The following is a 10,388-nucleotide window of genomic DNA, read 5'->3' on the forward strand; positions in this document are numbered from 1 at the left end:
TCTCTTCCCCCATGTCTTTCCCTGTCTCTCTTCCCTTGTTCCTTCTCTCTGTCTCCCTGCCCACCTATCTGTCTGCAGGTCTGCCTCTATCTCCCTTTCACGTCCCCACTCCAAGACTTCCCGAGACTTTCCAAGACTTCCACTCTCCGTTCTCCCAACAAGCCTCTTACATCAGATCTGTTGCTTGGCATGGTTTCTCAGGCGCACACCTTGGCACGGGCCCACCAAAGGTCCCAGACTCCTCCATCTCATTTTGATCCTGTCAGCATCACACAGTATGTGGCCACCATTAGCATTCATCTCCAGAATAGTTTTTGCCTCATAAAACTGAAACTATGGACCCAATCAACAACTTTTTTCTCCTTTTTCTTTCTTTCCTTAATTAAAATGGTATTTTTTTTCTCATACAATACATCCCGGCCACAGGCCACAGTGGAACTCCCTCCACTCCTCCCAGCTCCCCGCCACCCCACCCAGATGTACTCTCACTTCGTTTCCCTTCAGAAAAGAACAGGCCTCCAAGAGGCAGCAACCGAGCACGACAAAACAGGACACAATACCACAAGGCAAAAGCCCTCATATCGAGGCTGGACAAAACAACCCAATAGGAAGAAAAGATTCTCGAGAGCAGGCAAACGAGTCAGAAGTACACCCGCTCCTACTGTTAGGAGTCCCACGAAAACAGCTAGCTCACAGCCATAGCATATACACAGAGGTCTCATGCTTGCCACTTCAGTCTCTGTGAGCTCATATGATCCCCACTTTGTCGATTCAGTGGGCCACGTCCTCCTGGTATCCCCTGACCACTCTGACTCCTTCCAGCCCCTCTTCTGAGGGGTGCCTTGAGCTTCAAGGGGAGGGACCCAAATGGAGACCTCCCATCTAGACTCTCCCATTTAGACTATGTCTTCACATAATGTATGGCCATAGGTCTCTTCAGCCACACCCATGCCCCGCTGGAGGAAGCCTGGATAAGGCAGCCATTTATTAGTATAGCAGAATATCATTAGGAATTATGACCATTTTCTTTTGGGCCAGTTTGGTTTTATCTTAGGTCTCTGCCTATCAATTCTCTGGTTTCTGGCTATCCAGGCAGACTAGGCCATGGGCTCTCTCTCATGGTGTGAACCTCAAGTTAAACTAGACGTTGGTTGGCCACTCCCACTAGTTCTGTGCTGCCAATGCCTCAGCACATCCTACAAGCAGGACAGACTGTAGGTCTAGGGTTTTGTGGCTGGGTCAGTGTCCAGGTTTCTCTTTCTGTAGCCTGCAGAGTACCTGCCCACACCAGAGAGACTAGAATGGAGGGGTGGAGGCTCTATGCAGGTGCCAGCTCACCCTCTCTATGTTCAATGAGCTGTAGATACTGTCCTTGGCAATGGAGCCCCCAGTATCAGTTTTCAGAGAGGACCTTCTGTCCTAGCATCGGCCTGAATTGTTTATAGATCTCCATGGACCTCCCCTTCAGCCAGCGACTCAACCCAATACAACCTATCTCACCACTGGAAGCTTTGCCTGGCTACAGAAGATGGCTAGTGCAGACTCTGTCTCCTCATTACTAAGAGTCCTCACTAAGGTCATCCTCACAGAGTACAGAAAGTTTCCACCGCACTAGATTTCCACAGTGTCCCCAAATGCCTCCAACTTCAGCTGTCTTCTCTCCCAGCATCCCTTCTCCCTGCCCTCTCCAACACCAGGCAATGCTGCTCTGCTTTCTGTGCATTTGATTTGTCTTGGCCCCTCGCACATGTGAGGTCTTGAGTCATTAAGCTTTGCAGTGATTGTCCTTTTTCACTTGCTATAATGCCTTCAGGCTTACCTATGTTGTAGCATATGTCTGGATTCTCTTTTGATGGATGAACAGTATCCTATTGTAAAAATCTTTGCTTCCCCCATTATCTATTGAGTTGCTTTCTCTATTTTGAATGTTATTATGAGTATGGGCATATGTTGAAGTTCCTACATCCAGTTTTCTTGAGTATATATCCCAAAGTGGAATTACTGGCTCATATCATAATTTTTGGTTTCAATTTTTTTTAGATTTATTTTATTTTATGTGTATGAGTATTTCATCTACATGTATGTTTGTGTGCCTGAAGAGTTCAGAAGAGGGTGTCAGATCCCTGTAACTAGAGTTACAGACAATTGTGAGTTGCATGTCTTCTCTGGGGATGAACTTGGGTCCACTACAAGAGCAACAAGTGCCCTTAACCACTGAGCCATCTCCCTGAGTCCTGTGTCCCCAGATCTAACGGTTGAAGAATGACAATGGTCTCTGTGTGGTTCAGAGAGCAGCTCTCTGCCCCACCCATCCCTTGTGCCAGTGATGTATGTCCCTTTCTCTGGACTCGCCATGACTGGTTAGAAAGGCAGATTTGTTAGCCCAGATACTTCCTTCCCAACCCTTGCCTGTGCCCTTTCAAATTCCAGTGTAGCGTTAGTCAGTGAAGCAGAAAGTCAAGAGACACTCCCTATCTCAAACTGGCATGTGGTATTCCACGAAGGGAATTATGGTGTGGTAAAATGACAGGTCAGATATTTGTTTTCAAATGTGCTTTGCCATGCTACATAAAAATAATGGTCACTTTTCAAATTTGGTTTCATTGTTTAGATAAAAATAACAAACTACTTCATCCAGAACAAAAAAAAAAATGTTCTTAGTTAAAGTGTTAGGTTTTTGCCTAATTAAGAGTCCAAACCCACATACTGAGGCACAACCTCCCATTAACAAAATAAACCAAGACAACAACAACAACAATAAAACATACACCAACTTTCTGGACCTACCGGATGGCTCAGCAGGTAACCAACTGTCTTGCTGACAAGCCTGACAATTTGGGTTCAATCCTCAGGACCCACATGGTGGAAGAACTGACCGACCACCACCTCGCACCATGACACGAGTGTAGCCACACACATGCACATACACAAGAGTTTTTAAAAGAAGTATAAATTCTCTAAGTTGTTGATAAAAATATGAGTTGTAAGTGAGAATAGTAGGTCATGCTTTAATCTCAGGGGGAGGGAGAGGCACGTGAATCTTTGTGAGTTCTAGTTCAGTTTGGTCTATGTATAAAGACCAGGGCTATTGAGATTGGCTGAGGCACACAGAGGTACCCTGTCTTAAAGAAAAACTAAAATCAATCTCTCTCTCTCTCTCTCTCTCTCTCTCTCTCTCTCTCTCTCTCTCTCACACACACACACACACACACACACACGTGTACACATGAATTTTGTACATGGGACACACTTGAGCTCATTATTCACAAATGTTTGTAATTCTTATAGCAAGAGTCGTTTCATACTATTAAAACTCTGGGGTTGTGTATGGAGTCTAGGTTGACTTATAAAGAATTACTGACATGGAAGAAGAGAGGGTGGATGTAAAATCTTGGAATCTGTTAATGAGATTGCGCGTGTGCCATCTGATTGGATCCTATACTCTCTGGTAGAAATGGATCCCAGCATCTTACAGATGGGTAGACTGAGGGCTGAGGAAGCTAAGCTACTTGCCCACAGTCAGGCAGCAGGTGATTAATGTGGCCAGAACCTACACACCAGGCATTGGGTCACACCGTAGTCTGGTGGGTCTGATTCCAGAGCCTACATGTCTTCCAGAATTAGTAGGGATTCTTGTTTATGGGTGACAGAAACCGTCCCAGAGTGGTTCAGCAGAGATGTTTCATATCGTTTCCTACAACTGAAAAGATCCAAAGCCACCACAGCTCTGCCCAGCTGTGCCGTCATTGCTACTTTTTACTGTATACGTGAGTTCTCATATTTAAACTTGGTTCTTCCTTCCATCAGGAAAGTGAGAGGTAGGGGAGGGAGTGGGAGGGAGTGGCTTCAGACCATTTCAGGTTAGGCCTGGTCAGTTTGGGTCTCCTAAGGTTCAGAAGTGCAATTGCAGGGGAGAGCACAAACTGGCTGGCTTTGATTGTATGTGTGCCCAATGTTGGAAACCAAGCCTTTTGGCCATATTGGCTTCCCCTCTAGACTCCCCTGGAAAGGTGAGCAGAGGAGCCTGCATAAGTCAAAGCCAAGCCACACCAAAGCCTTGGTTTCTTTAATGTCTTGAGCGCTGCATGCTTCTTACTAATTTTTCCTATGACTGAGAACCTCTCCCAAATTGGTAGCAGAAGCTTGAGGGCCACCACAGAACACCGACATCTGGTGCCTGCCTTGTCAGCTAAAGACACCACCATTGGAACCCCCATGGCGACAAGAAGTAAGACCAGAACCACAGCTTACACAGGAGACCTCTCCCCCACCCATCCTCAAAGGGGCTGAAGTTTAGTCAGAATGTTTGTTATATAAAAGCTTGACTTAGGGGGCATTAAGGATTATCAATATTGAGGTTTCCCCTGTACACTTTACCACCTATATCTATGCTGGGCATTTTCAAGGATGTAGATGTATCATTAAATGAGAATTAGGAAGTTAAGCTTGTTGACAAAAAGGAGTCTAAAGGGACTGCAGTGTGACTCAACACCTCCAACCTGTATGTTGCCTTGGGTTGTCAGAGAAAGGGGGAGGCTTGGTGGCACACACCTTTGATCCCAGCACTCAGGAGGCAGAGGCAGGCAGATCTCTGAGCTCCCAGCCACCCTGGTCTTCAAAGTGAGTTCCAGGACAGCAAGGGCTACATAGAGAAAGAGAAAGGAGTCCTTAGACTTGCAGGTCCAGAGGTGTGGGAATGCCTATGTCCTGGCTCACAAGACAAAGAAAGAAAGAAAGAAAGAAAGAAAGAAAGAAAGAAAGAAAGAAAGAAAGAAAGAAAGAAAGAAAGAAAGAAAGAAAGAGAAAAAGAAAAAATCCAGGACATGGAAGTGGCAGAGAACCGGGACTTGAATCATGTGTCCCTGGAGATCTGCTCAGCATCCATGGATGCAGATAAAGGAGCCTTGCCTTCTGATGGTGTTCACAGAAGCGCTTCCATCCTCTGGGCTCCTGGTTGGGTGGGGATGGAAGAATCCCCAGTGGAAGGCTTCCTAATTGCTGTTGTCAGCAGCTGTGATCTCTTCCTGATCCATTCCTGGTTCATCTGGGGCTTTGGGCTGCAAGGGGATTATCCTCAGCCTTAACTAAGCCCCTGCCTGACGTGGGGTGGATGCCAGCTGCTGGCACAGACTTGGGCCCTGAAGCTTGGTCATGCCTCGGCCTTCGGCTTGCCCTTCATCCTTCACTCCTCACCCTCCTAATACACCCCCAAGGTTGGACTCACAGAATCTGTGGTCCGATTTGTGGGGAGGTGAGGTTTTGTTCCCTGGGAGTTTATCCTCAGATGGAGAACACAGGACTCCCACCAAGAACAGCCTTCTACCACCAATTCCACAGCACCATTGCCTTTATTTATTTATTGTTATTTATTTATTATGTATTATTTTTTAAAAAAAACTTTTGTATTTTAAGCCAGGATCTCAGACTGTAGCCCAGGATGGCTGCAGACCTGTGATCCTCCTGCCTCAGTGCTGGGATTATAGGCATGGATCACCATGCCCAGCTTTATGCCCTATTCTCCAGTTATCACCAGCTCTGTTCTAGTCTCTGACCACAGCATACTTCATGTGTTAGAAACATGGGTTCTTGGACCTGGTGGCACAGACATGTAATCCTAGTTACTTGGGAGGCTGGATCAGGAAGAGCACAAGTTCAAGGCCCTCTTAGGCTACAGAGTTGAGTTCGAGGGCCATCTTAGCAATTAGGTGAGACCTTGATTTTTCAAATAAATAAACAAACAAACAAATAAATAAATAAATAAATAAACAAACAAACAAACAAACAAATAAATAAATAGAGGAGTGGAGATAGAGATGTCTTGTAAAAGAATAAGGAGTTCAGAGCACAGAGCCACAGGCAGAAAAGAAGCCATGATGGAAAACATGTTCTGTCTCTCTAACGAAAATTCCCATGGAAAAGGCTCTCTGTGTGGCTCATCCTCTGGCCTTAACCTTCTCTAGCGTCTGTCAGTCACTGTCTACTGATTCCCCGAGTGAGTCTGGCTCTTGACTCCATTTTTACTTGTTTGTTTGTTTGTTTGTTTGTTTTTCCTTTTTGTATGCATCTTTGTGGTCCCCAGCATCCTGCCCGGCGGTCTGTTTCCCTGGCTCCTCTCCTCTTGGGCTCCCTCCATCCCAGATTGGACAAAACCTCAGTTCTTTCCTCTTGCCTGGCTGACAGTCAGACTGCTGCAGCTGTGCCCTGCAGCTGTAAGGACTCGCACTGTATGCACAGGGCCAGGCCCTGCCAAGATCAGAAGACCCACAGAGGCTCGTCATCTTTGCAAAATCACCCCCCCTTTTTTTTTTTTTTGCTTTTGCATGAAGTTCAGAGAAGGCATATGTGTGGCTTAGAGTCTGGGAGGGTCTGTGCAGTAAGCAATATTGCCACCGTGCTGGGTGGGAAGGTCTGCCCTAAGCAACGAATAGGTTGAGAGCCCCCAATGTGTTAGGAGAGACCTAAGAGTCTGATGTCCTAGAGCATGGTCTTTAGTTACTGACTGACTTCCAAGATTGTACTAGGTCTGAGCTGTGACACAGGCAGATAGCAGTGCCCAGCAGCAGCTCTTTCCTCCCCCACCAACTGCACTCTCAGGAGCCCCATTTTCTTTAAAGGCCTTTTGAGGCCATAACGGTTTTTAAGGACATTTTATGGAACAGGGGCACAGTCTTACTATTTAAAATTATTATAGGGATTATGAGCCTGCAATATCTTTATTTTTATGACAGTTGTTGGTTATGCCCCTGATTTATTTGATACCGGGCTCCTGTTCAAGAACACAACCTCCAATTAAATGTGGTTACTGTGGCAAAAATATGATTCCTTTTCAAAATGACCCTCTTTGGGGCCAGGTCCAAAAACTCATTATGGTCAAAAAGTGAGGGCAGCCTCTTTGCATTCATGAGCATTCCTCCGATGGTCACTTGCTTTTCCCATATGAGGAATTAGAGGGTAGCCAGGCTGTGGGTTGGGCCTAAAGGAAAATGGAGGTGAGAGGGAAGAACATTCTCCAAGAACTAAGTGGGTCACCAGTTAAAACCCTGCTCTAGGGACAGAAGAAACCCTGGGTACATGAAGAGTAATTTTCTCTTCCGTGATAGGAAGGAATTACAGCCCAGAGAGACCAAGAAGCCTGGCCAGACCCAGGCACTGAGGTCTGGCTGTCAGACTGCTCTCCCTTCGCCACCCTAATTTCCCTAGTATGTCATGAGCTCATATGGCTCCAGTCCTGCCCTACTCTGAATACACGGAGATAACCCCGACTCCCTTTTTACATGACCAATCTTTTGTGAACCCTTTGGAGCCTTTTAAACCTGACAATCAGACATTGCTTTAAGAGATGGAGCGTTCTACGAGAGTAGGCATGCCTCACCGTTTGGGTTCACTTAAATTAGGAATTTTCAATGAGGTCTGAAGACAACCTCTGAAACCTCTGAAACTGTGGTCCTAAACGTGCCACTTCATCTGCTATGTGGGTTGCCTGGGAAACCCATTCCTCTACTCTTTCTCTAGTATTACACTTGGCATCACGGCTACCATCAAGGTCCCCATCACAGGGTAGCTGTCGAGGGAACTCTTCCTGGGAAGACATAAACCAAACAGCCATACAGTAGAGCACCAACAACCAACCAAAGTTTGATTCCATCTAGCCCAGCTTGGAGAACAAATGAGTTTATTGGCTTACTCAGGAGTCACTTACAGGAGGAGTGTGGGACCCTAAAGCAATCTCACTGTCACAAAGTATCATACCAGCATAGACGAAGTCTTCCCCATAGCTGCATAGACCCCTTCAGTGAACCTTCCACAGTCTATGCACTCTAAAGACCACCAGGCTATGTGTGGCTAGGAATGAAGTACATTGGAGGCTCAGTAAGGAGCTACTGTGATCTCAGCTGAGGGTCCAATGACCGCATTCCCTCTTTTCTATGAGGGACTATCAACAATAAATAAGCCAGGCCTCGGGGATCTCTTGCAGTTGGTCACAGATGTTCCAGTGAAGACGACAGCTGTGGTGCTCGGATGAGAGCATTCTCCAGCCTGAGATCCCTCCCTCATAGTGCTTAGAGTCAAGCTCCTCTGAAAACTAGACATTTGTGGGTGTTCATCAGCCTCTGGATAGAAGATTCTAGCCACTGAAATCCCACCAGTAGCCTCTTCATTAAAGGCCATTCATAGATCCCAAGAATGTGAACCAAGACTTCCCATCTTCTCTACTTGGGCCCCAGCCTAGTGAACAGGCAGTGATAAAAGGGACATCCTGAAACCGAACCGTCTTTACTGATGTTAGAGAGCACTTGATGAACTCTCGTGGTGGTAGGCCACACATTCACCTTGCAGGTCATTCAGACCTTGGGACTGAGCAAGTTCACAGAGGCCCCGCCTTTGCTCGAGATCCAGGAGCTATGAGAGCCGTGTTCGTACACTTTGACTTTCTTAACTCATGCCAGGTTCAGCATACTTAGAACCCGTTGAATATTTATTCTAATAAGGCACTTCAGAAGTAACTTTGGAATATGTGTAGACAATGAGGAGAATCGAGAAAAAAGACCGAGAGAGCAGCATGTCCCTGAGATCTGGACCGCTTTCAGTGTACCCAGTTAAACATTGATACCCCCAGGGGCCTGCTGCGGGGGGCCACCGTGCAGGCTGCTGGAATGTCTGGAAGCTGTAGGTGCTGTTAATCATTTCTCTCCTCCTGCTTGCAGGGCTGAGCCTCTACACTCTGAGGCTGACAGGAAGCCTGGGATCATCTTCAGGAGGGTGGGCTAGCTCTGCCTTACAGAGTTCAGGAGAAGAGAAATGGTTTGGAATTCTCATATGGGCAGCCACACAAAGGCTCCCTTGCTTGGTCTCTGAAAACCTGAGGAGACTGTTTTAACAGGATATATGCTGTCTGGTGTTTCTTTGTATGAGTGTGTGACAAAATTAAAGCCATATGTTGACAAGATTTTATATGGGATCATGATATGGGCCATCTTCAAACACACATGATGGTTATTTGTGTAGCTCTTTTATTCCAAAAAAACCCAAACAAACAAACCAAAAAAAAAAAAAAAAAAAAAAAAAACGAGTGCCTATATATCCATTAGAGAAACATGAATGGAAAGAATACATTTATATTTTCTTCTGTTTAACAAAGACTAAGTGTGTGACATTTTCAGAAATATCACATGTGAACGGTTAACTAAAAGGAACGAGGGAGACTTCCCATAACAGTACTGGCCCGGAGACGTGCACATTCACACTCAGATTTCTGTAACAGTAGCGAGGGTTCGTATACCCAGATGGATGTACTCACCTTCACCCTGTCAACCTAAGGTAGGAAATAGCTGCCGTGGTAAGACCACAGCGGCTTCAGTCATTGCTGACAAGTCTTGGAGGAGACAACTGAAGAACTGAAGCATTTCCTTGTGGGTAATTTATCTCTGACATGAGTGTGATTTAGATTTTTACAGGAAGGAGCTTTTTTGTTTGTTCATGGGAATTACAAATAAGATGAATAATACTGACTTGGGGTTTGGGGCGTTTTCTTTTGCATTGAATCCTACTCTTCATTAGCAGGACCGGAGAGGCCGGTCATGTAAGATTTATAAACTGCTGCTGAAGGGAGGATTGTGTGAATTAATCAAAGAGTTGTTGTTGGCTTTGGGCTTTTTAACTGGGACTCAAAGGAATAAAGATCTACATCTTAGATGCTCAGGCTTGGGTCTGAAGATGCTGGGACCGGAAAGGCTGAGGAGACTTGACCAACTACAGGCAGTGATGAGGTTGGGGTGGGTCCCCAGCATCGCAGAAAGTAAAGGACAACCCCCACTGCTGAAAACATTGCGCCCCTTCTTTAGTGCGCTAGGGAAGGAAGAGCATGTGGGCCCCAGGAGTTCAAACACACATAACCCCTGAGAGCCATACACCATTGCTACCTGGCCTGGCAAGGAAGCCGGAGAGCAATAGAGTATATGTGTGTTGGGAGGGGGAGGGGCCGTGCTGCAAATTTTAGTTTCATTTCCGCAGAAGCCATCCTTTCTTGCCTTGGAGTGGCTGCCTGGATAAAAGCTGTGCCTACCATGTTTTCTAACAGAAGCAGGTTCCTTCTAAGGAGGTTCCCAAACTGTGCTTGTGTGTTTTCCAATGCAGAAGTTTATCCATTCTTCGGCCTCAGTGAAATGGGTTAAGCCCTGCTCTTCGGAGGATAGGTCCAGCCTGAGGGACCATTGAGTCCCAAGTATTCAAGGGCACCTACAGAATTGTCATATCTGGGACTCAAGCAGAATTGCAGAATTTTAAGAATATTTTATTCTCTCTCTCTCTCTCTCTCTCTCTCTCTCTCTCTCTCTCTCTCTCTGTGTGTGTGTGTGTGTGTGTGTGTGTGTGTGTGTGTGTGTGTGTGT

At 46.1% G+C, this 10,388-nt stretch overlaps 1 protein-coding gene across 2 annotated transcripts in view; it reads left to right on the top strand.

Moving 5' to 3' along the window:
- Mylk (myosin light chain kinase) overlaps window positions 1-10,388 on the top strand; it is a 245,032-nt gene that overhangs the window by 101,027 nt on the left and 133,617 nt on the right. The gene's annotated exons all lie outside the window — the stretch shown is intronic.

This window comes from Mus pahari, chromosome 12 (assembly GCF_900095145.1).
Source record: "Mus pahari chromosome 12, PAHARI_EIJ_v1.1, whole genome shotgun sequence".
NCBI lineage: Eukaryota > Metazoa > Chordata > Mammalia > Rodentia > Muridae > Mus > Mus pahari.